Below are 9,982 nucleotides of genomic sequence, written 5' to 3' on the forward strand. Positions count from 1 at the left end.
CAGAACCTCAGCAGGAGCCGGAGCCCCGAAATCTTCCCTTGAGTGGTTCTCTCTAGGACTGTCTTGAAGTGCAGTGATGAACAGCCAAATCTATCCCAAGTCTCCACAAAAAAACAAAAAACAAAAAAACCCCACCTCCAGTTCTGGGCTCATTTATATATCTCCTCCCAGAGTCTGCTCACGGGATTTTTCAGCTGGCAACAATTAAGCTCCTGCATGAGGTGGTTGCTCTTCTCGTGGATTAACCTCACCTGTTCTCTCACGAGACCATTCCGATCCCACACTTGGAATCCTAAAAAACAGGTTTATCTCTCCTTCAGCCCTCAGATCTTAGTGGCCCTAGACCTTAATGGCCCTGATCTTAGTGCCCCCAGACCTTAGTGGCCCTGATCCTAGTGGCCCCAGACATTAGTTGCCTCTACCTCCCCAGAGCTGATATTACAGGTATACACCACAATACCCAGACGACAGTGTGTGTGTGTGTGTGTGTGTGTGTGTGTGTGTGTGTGTGTGTTGCTTGGACTTCAATCAAGCTACAGAATCAAGTATCCTCCTGCCCTGTTGCTGTGCTTATAGGCATATGTGCACCCTCACACCCCTCTGTCAGTCTTCCTCTGAAAAGATCATGAGTCCAGGGTGGAGGTAAAAGACAGTTATGTTTTCTTGCTTGGATCTGCCTTTATGCAGATAAGATACCAGGGAGTGCCACTCACTAGCCCGAGGGGCACAAACCTACCTCTTCCCTTCATCACCCCCTTGGCCACCATCCCAGGAGGAAGCACAGACAGGCAAGAGTGTCCTCGTAAGATCTTATGGAGGAGCAGCAAGGAGAAGCCTTGAGGGTGAGTCGGCCGTGGGCTGGCCACAGAGCTGGGAGAAAGTGTTTTGGGTTTTGGGTCTTGTTCTAGATAGTTCAGATGGGCCTGGGCCTCCTGCTGCTGGAATCACCCCAGCTTGCACCCCCATACCCAACATGGAATAATGGACGGGTGACGTTCAGGAAAAGCAGGGAGCGATGCTTCTCAGACGTTTGTGTCAGTCTTCACTGACTGGAGAGCTGCTGAAAGGCAGACTTCTTAGGTCTGTGTATCTCGTAGCTGAGATTTGCAGTTTTGGAGGATGAAACCAGGTCTGTACAAATGCGAGGTAAGAGCTCTGCCACTGAGCTGCAGCCCCACCTGGTCACCCCGACTCCATGGTTTCACTATAATACCTAGGCTGGCCTCAGAGTCTCTTCAGCTTTTCCTAGAGGTGGGATTACAGGCACATTAGCGGTACTAGGGAGTGCACTGAGAGTCTCGCCCGTGCCAGGCAGGCGCCCTTGCTGAGCTACACTGTTCTAACTGTGTGAGGTGGAGTGTGGCAAATCAGCCAAAGACTTTTAGTTCAGTTTGGATTGCAGTGATTATTTTGGCCGATGTGAGGCTTGCTCGGGTGTCTACTGCGACTGTGTGGTGGGCTCATGTAAGAAGCCAAGAAATCACTAGATACCATGGCTCGAACCTGAGACGGGGTCACGCTGACTTACCCAGGCTGGCCCGGAATTCACTCTACAGTGCGCCCAGCCAAGACCTGAATTTTCTTGATCCTCCTGCCTCAGTCTCCCGAGGGATTAAAGGTGTGCATCATGGTCCTCATCTCAAAGACTGCCTTTCCAACAAGCTCCTAGGAGATATGGCCCACAGACCCAGTCGCTTGGAGGAGCTTCTACTTCCAGGAGCCCTAAGGGCGTGTGCTGTTGCTCATAGTTTGGATGCAAGGAGGGGCTGTGTGGCCCCAGTACTGCTGCAGGCTTCCATAACACCATTCCCCAGGCCATGGAGGGAGCAAACGGAGACTAGATTATCTGGACTCAGTTCTGTCCTGTGCTGGTGAGTGATTGACAATGCAACAAGGGGGCGGAGCTGTAGTGCTTGCTGCTGTGTGGGCTGATCTGAAGATTTCAAACTGCTGCAGAGGAACTCACTGTGCACCCCCTGGCCTGCCCTGCCATGGCCTCGAAGCACATGGTGCCACACAGCAGTTAACTGGCACTCACTGTGAAGATTCCTACCCTGAGGAGAGGGGAAACATGCCACTTCCTCCTCCCAAGGCCCCCAAAATTCTGTTTAAATGGAATTGTCTGAGGTCTTCTGGGTGGATTTTTTTTTTTTTTTTTTTACTTAACACTATACTTTTTTTTTGAAATATGTTTTTATTGAAGTGGTACTATGTCATTTCCCCCCTCCTTTTCCTCCCCCCAGTCCCCCCCCCGCAGGTACCCTCCCTCTAACAGCAAATAGATGTGCTTGCTTTGCAATGTTGAGGACCAAACCCAGGCAGCAGGCATGCTTGGCAAGTGTCCTGCCGCTAGGCAGCATGCCATCTCTGAAATGCACCCATTACAAAGGTTAAGGTGGGGACAGAGTGATAGCTCAAAGGTTAAGAGCACTGGATGCTCTTTTAGAGCTCCCTTGTTCAATGAATTCCCAGCACATGACAGTCCACCACCATCTGTGACTCCAGTTCTAGGGAATCTGGTGCCTTCTTCTGGCCTTCTCAGGCACATAACTCACACATAGTATGCATAGACACATGAAGGAAAAACATCCTTACGCATAAAAATAATTATATAAAGTGTTTAAGGTGGATGAGGTGATGCACACATGTAACCCCAACACTGAGGAAGCTGAAGCAGGTGGTTATGTGTTCCAGACCAGGCTGGGGTACATCCTGAGGCCCTGGCTCAGAAAACCGAGAACAGTGGCTGTGTCCCAGAGATAGAGCACTTGCCTAAACATGTCCAAGGCAGTGCTCGGTTCTAGCCCCCAAAATAGCCATAAAAAGGTTAAAGGGCCAGAGAGTGAACTCAGCCATTAAGTACTTGTCCTGCAAGCATGAGCCTCTACAAGCATGTGTATACACACACACACGCAACACAAACACACACTCGAAGTTTTAAAAACAAAATAAGATAGAGCCCTTACATATTTTGTAACCACAAGTTTGAAAGTGATGACGGGGGTGGGGGTGGGGCAGCTAGAGAGATGGCTCCACGGCTAGATGGGCGGCATCTGCAGGGAATGGCATATAAGTGCCTCACTGATGGGACTCTACGGTGGCAAGGCCCTTGGAGACCCCTTCCTAATTGGCAAGAACCGGTGGTGAATTTTGGTGCCCGTGTGCTGCAAGCTCTGCTTGCTTTGCCATGCTGTTGATATTTGTATCAATACAGTTTCACTTTGTGGGTCACGGGCAGGGCTGGGACCATGTAGGCTGAAAGCCTGGGAGAATCTATCTTCTCAATACTCTCACCGGGCGTAGAACCCTCCTCTCCTCTGTCTCCATGGATCCTCCAGATGTGACCATTAATCCTGGGCATCTTATGACACGTAATCATGTCCCTGGAGAAACAGCTGCCATCACGCCGAGTAAGCCCGTGGCAGTTGTGGAGAGCAGTGGGGGTCCTGCTTACATAACTGTTCTGGGGAAGCTGTGTCTGCTCAGCAGAGACTGAGAAACGGGGGAGCTGTGCCTGATCAATGCAGACTTAAAACATGGTTCTTAGAAAGATGGTATCAGAAACCGATAGGTACATATCAGGGAAGGTTGCTTGGAACAGTGGGCATGTCCTTGTCCACAATTTCAAAGGGACTGTGGCAGAGGAATGGACTCACACCCACAAGTGGTTAGCCATTTTCTCTCCTTGCATAACTGTGTAATCGCATTTGCTACCAGCTGGGTATGTACTCATGTCCACGGGATGTACCCGGCTACACATTTATTTTTGCTTACTGAAATTGAACTTTGTGGTGCAAAATGTGGTTTGGGGAGTGGTTGACCCAGTAGGAGGGCGGGGAGGAGGAAGGGAAGCTATTGGGGGGCTTTTCATAATGATGGGCTTAAGTAGTGCTGGTGTTATGACTTCGTTAAATAAAATAACCACTGATGTCACTGCTCAGGGGAGCGGGATTGCGATTGTAAAACTAAAGTGGCTTGACCTACTTGGGGCCACTTGCTTGAAAGTCAACAGTCTTTACTTTATGTCAGAGCCCTTTCCCCATCTCAGGACCTGACCCCTTGAAGCTGAAGCAGTTAAATTATTTCCTGCCCTTCCAGAGGACAGGTCAGGCACCTCACATCACTTCTAACTCCAGCTCCAAGGGATCCTGCTGCCTCTGGCCTCCAAGGACACCTACATACACATGACATATGCACGCATACACGCAAACAGAACAAAACAAAACAAAAAAACCCTACAACACATCTTTTTTAAGAAATGAAAGGAATAGTTATTTAAAGCAGAGTGATAATGCTTAGTCATCAGAAGCCACGCACGTGGCTGAGCACGGCAGCTACCTGGCTCTCATGCTCTGGGCCCGTGATCCTGAGGAACGCACCCTTCTCGTCCACTGTGCTCTGTGATAGACAAGGCCAAGTTCAGTTCTCAGGAGGATAAGCACACAGCAAGCTGGTCATGCGTGGAACACCAGGTGCTGAGTCAGAGGATGGATGGGAGCCTCCCTGAGTCAGAGGTGGTTAGCGGTGTGGACAGGTGCTGAAACGGTGACAGCGCCTGCCCTTTCCCCTCCTCCCCTGGTCATAATTTTGGACCTGGGTTCTCCTGGCCAAGAGACACACCCCTGTGTGTAGTATAGCTAGGCAAGGCATACAGGAGACAGAAGACATGTTGGGCAAGCGTTGGACTTTAGACATCCTGTGCCAAACCCCCTTCTCAAGATAAGGTACAAACCGACAGCAGCTGAAGAATAGATGTGCTTGGACCTTGCTACGACCCTCTCCTTATCGAAGCCTGGAATAGAAACTAAGGCTGCCTGACTGCTGCCAGGTCCTTCCTGAAAGCAACCTCTAGCAGAGGCCTGCCTTGTTCTGTGCCCTCAGAGAGCATTCCAGGGCTTTCCCCTTTGCTGTGTATACACACCTGCTGAATGACCTGACATGCTGCCCCGTGGCACAGAAAGATAACGAGTTAAGGAGAAATGACTTGGGGCTGATCCCTGGGATGCTGTATCATTTGAAGGCAAACCAAAGTGATTGCAATTGCAATAAGGCAGAAGCTGGGAACCCTCCACAGCCTCCCAGCAAGCAGGGTCCTCAGGCCCCTCACTGCCAGGAGGATACTGTCTCCTTGGCTTTAAGATCTGAAAGGGTGGCAGTGTGGCTCAGTGGTAAAAGCTGCGAGCACTACACCGGTATGAAAAGTAAAACAAAACCCAATTGTGGTAGGGTCAGAACAAAGCCTGTGTGTGGAAGTATCCTCACCTCCCTTCATGCCTTCGCCAGTTAGATGAGACATATGATTCCAGCACTCTGAGGTAGCAGCAGGAGGATCAGGAGTTCAAGGTCATCTTCAACTACCTACGGCCAATCTGGGTTACATGAGACAACCCCCAAGGGCCTGGAAATGTGGCTCAGTGTTACATTAACTACTATTTTAAGGAATGTGATATTTTCTTCTTTGCTTCCCCAGGCACCAGGCATGCTCATGTGCACATTCATAGACATGAAAATGAATATTTTAAAAAATCCAACCTACACCAAAAAAAAATCACATGTATCATTTTATCAAACTTTTTCCCCCCATTTACAGTGCAGCAGATGAGCCCAGGGCCTCACGCTGGGCATCTGAACTACACTCCCAGTTCCTCTCTCAAATGGCTTTTCTTTGAGACCTAGTCTTAGTATATAGTCCAGACTAGCTGCCACTCAAAGTCTCCCCGCCTTAGTATTCCTGGTTCTAGCATGATGGACATATACTGCTATGCCCACTGTGATGGTTAGTTTCAAATGTCAACTTCTGACAACCTAGGGTCTCAGCTGAAGAAGTGCCCAGGTTAGGGGCGTGTCTTGTTTGCTGATTGACCCTGGGAGTCCCAGTCCACTGTGGGAAGTACCATTCCCTAGGCACTGTACAGAACAGGAAAAAGCTATGTAAGAGCAGCAGGCAGCTTGGGGTGCATTAACTCCTCTCTGCTCTTGACTGTGACTATGACGTCACTGACTGCTGACTGAGTTCCTGCCTTGATGGGCTGTAACCTGGAACTGTACACCAAATAAGCCCTTCTCCCCCAAATTGCTTTTGGGCAGCAATTTTTATTTTGTCACAGTAACAGAAAGGAAACCGCGATACCCTGCTTCTCCCAAATTCTAAATGTTTTCTCTGTGTTAAAAACAAAAACAAAACAAAACAAAACAGAAAACAAGCAAGCATCTGAGCTTAGGAGGCAGAGGCAGGCAGATCTCTGTAAATTTGAGGCCAGTCTCATCTACCTAGTGAGTTTCTGGACAGCTGGGGCTATGTAGAGGGACTCTGTCTTAAAAACAAACAGGAAGGAAGGAAGGAAGGAAGGGTAAAAAGAAAGCAAGGCTGCACGCACTGACAGCGTCTGCCTGTCCATCTCACTGCCTCTTCCCCACCCCCACCCCCATCTCCTTTATGCTCCTTAGACAATTCATTTTGCAATTTCTTCATTGCAAAGCACATGCCATTAGCACACACTGTCCCCTGTCTGGCACTCCTCACCACCAGAGCACTCTGCAGCTTTTCTCCCCCTTCCTGGCTCAACTCCCCCCACCCCTGCCAAGAGCCACTGACAACTCTGAGTTGCTCAATGGGCTCACTCTACTAAACTCTGTACGCTGCTGCTTAGTTTTTGTTTTAATCAATTGACTTGTGAAGAGGGACCACAGTTGAGGAAATACCTTCATCTGATTGGCCTGAATAATGGTTGATGTGGGAAGGCCCAGCCCATTATAGGTGGTGCCATCTTTGGGCAGGAGGTGCTGGGATGCACAAAGAAAGCAAGCCAGGCTGGAGAGATGGCTCAGAGGTTAAGAGTACTGGCTGCTCTTCCAAAGGTCCTGAGTTCAATTCCCAGCAACCACATGGTGGCTCACAACCATCTATAATGAGATCTGATGCCCTCTTCTGGCATTCAGGTATACATGTATATTATGTATACATAATAAATAAATACTTAAAAAAAAAAAAGGGAAGAAAGCCATAGAGACAAGCCAGTCACCTTTCATCCCAGCACGTGGGAGGCAGAGGCAGAGGCAGAGGACCTCTGTGTGTTCAAGGCAAGCCTGGTCTATAGAGCAAGGGAGTGGGGGATGGGGGGGGTAAAGGGGGAGAGAGAAAAAAGAAAAGAAAAGAGACAAGGAGAAAAAAGAAAAGAGACAAGCCAGTGAACAGTTCCTAGTCTAGCTTTCCCCTTGCGTTTCTGCCTTGGCTTCTCTCAAGGGTGCTCTGTGATGAGGAGCTGTAAGCTGAAACAAACGCTTTCCTTTTTCAGTTGCCTCTGGTTCTTTATCACAGTAACAGGAAGCAAAGTAGGGCATTGTGTTTCCTCTACCAAGAGAGTTGAGCCCCAAGTGGCCAGGGCTATTTTTGTGCCCATTATCTCTCCTCTCTAGTATAGAAAAAGGCTTGGTAAACAAAAACACGGACTAAAAGGAAAATCATACATAAACTCACGTCAAAAAAAAAAAAAATCAGTTTCCAAATTTTTAGTTTGTCTCCCCTCTTCTCTCTGCTCCCTCTTCTTTCTTAGGTTTGTTTTTGGTGTAGATATGGCCCCACCTAGCCCAGGCTGTCTCTCCAACCACAACTTTGATCTTCTGATAACCTATTTCCTCCTCCCAAATGCTGGAGAGATTACAGTCTGTGCCACCATACTGGGCAAGACTCTTAAAAAAATATTTATTTATTTATTTATATGAGTGTTCTTCCTGTACATCTGCATGGCAGAAGAGGGCATCAGATCCCATGATAGATGGTGGTGAGCCATCATGTTGCTGGGAATTGAACACAGGACCTCCGGAAGAGCAGTCAGTAGTTCTTAGGCATGTGTCATCTCTCCAGCCCTACTGGGCAAGACTCTTATTCTAAAACTGTATTCTGACAAAGTTTCGGTGTTGTGTTACCAACCATGATTTTGGAGTTGAGACCTGAGACCTAAATCTTCACCCCAAAATCATTGGAAAACTTATTTCCACATTTAGAAGCAACTTAGGGGCTGGAGACATGACTCAGCGGTTAAGAGAGTTTGCTCTCTTTGCAGAGAACCAGTGCTTGGTTCCCAGCACCCGCAAGGTGGCTAGTAACCACACAAGTAAGTCTAAGTCCAGGGGATCTGTCACCCTCTTCTGACCTTAGTGGGCACCAGGTACCTTGTAGGCTCAATATTCTTAACCAATATATCTTATTACGAACTTATTAACTGAGCGTACGTCCCTTATAACCCAACTAACCAAAGCAATAGGAAAAGAGGATTAAAGAATAACAAAACCATAAGGATATCAGTTCCGAGGAATGATTCTCCTGGCATTGCCACCAGGATTTCTTCTGCTGGAACCTGGAGTAACCAGAACCCGGAACCTCAGCAGGAACCTGGAGCCCTGAAGCCTTCCCTCGAGCGGTTCTCTCTAGGAGCATCTCGAAGTGGAGCGATGAACAGCCAAAACTATCTCAAGTCTCCAAAAAGCCCCGCCTCCAGTTTTGGGCTCATTTATATATCTCCTCCCAGAGTCTGTTCACGAGATCTTTCCAGCTGGCAACAATCAAGTTCCCGCACGAGGTGGTTGGTCTTCTAGTGGATTAACCTCACCTGTTCTCTCACGAGACTGTCCCGATCCTGCACTTGGGATCATATAAAAAACAGGTTTATCTCTCCTTCAGTACCACATAGTGTGTACACATAAATGAAAGGAAAACACATAAAATGAAATACATCTTTTAAAACGTTTTGAAAGCAACGCAATGTGAAAGGCCTGAGAGGACACTTGGTGGGCTATGGGTATCCATATCTTCCTTCACAGTGAACCAAACTGTTGTTTCCTGAAGAGGAAGCTATCAAAAGAAGATCCCTAGAGTCCAGCCCCTAGGCACTGCATCTGAGCCACTGCTTTTCCTGTATCAGAGGTGGCTCCAAAACTTCCTGGAAATATTAGTAATTAGCCACATGTGTCCCTTCCACACACCTCATTCTGTGATCTGTAACCCTTCAAAATGTCCATGGGCTCATTAAAGCTGGTGGCTCAGAGCTGTAACTCTAACATTTGGGAAGCTGAGGCAAGAGCGTCTCAGGTTCAAGGCCAGCCTGGGCTATGTAGTGGATTCTAGAACAGCCTGGACTGCAGAATGAAACCCTGTCTCAAAATAAAAATAACTATAAAATAAATATCCCAGCACTCGGGAGGCAGTCTAGAACAGCCAAGGCTACACAGAGAAACCCTGTCTCAAACAAAACAAAACAAAACAAAAAACAAACCAACCAAACAACAACAAAAAAACCCAAAAATAAAAGGAAAATAAAAATAAATAAAAGTATAAAACAAATGCCAAAGCTAAGCTACAATGGCAAATTTCCTTTCTCATCCAGAAGCCACAGAAGCAAGGGCAGGAGAGCCAGGGAAGGCCGAGCAGGCTGGATTCTTCTGCCACCGATGATGGGGGTCGGGGAGAGTGCGGGGGCGGATAATTAGAGGGTACAGTCTGAAAACCATGAAGAGCTATTCGCATATTCCCAACCCAAATGCGCCAAGGGCACTGTGTCCCCGAGCGTGCCCACTGCTCACCTCCCAGCCCTACACCCTGTTGGCGGTGGCTTGGCTGGGTCCGCGTCTCAGGACAGGTTCTTCAGGGGACACAGTAGGCTTGTCTATTGAATACCTTCCAAGAATGCCCTGAAGGTGGCCTTGGGGCAAGCAAGGGCCTTTGGTTCCTGCTGCCCAGTGGACCATTCGGGATGAGAAGGACCCGATAGAGGCGCTGGCTCCCTTTCCAGGCACACAGGGTCCCGAGGAGCTTTGCTCCCACCCCTCCCCCTCCCTTACTCAGCTCAGCCTCGTGCTCTTAGGACTGAAGATGAGCGTTGGTTGGTCACGCTGAGCTGCAACTGCGCGCAGGAACCAGATACCACCGGCTGGATAATTCTCTCAGGGTCTAACCACAGACCGGCACCCACTCTGTTGGGGAAGT

Source organism: Acomys russatus, chromosome 29 (genome assembly GCF_903995435.1).
Source record: "Acomys russatus chromosome 29, mAcoRus1.1, whole genome shotgun sequence".
Lineage (NCBI taxonomy): Eukaryota > Metazoa > Chordata > Mammalia > Rodentia > Muridae > Acomys > Acomys russatus.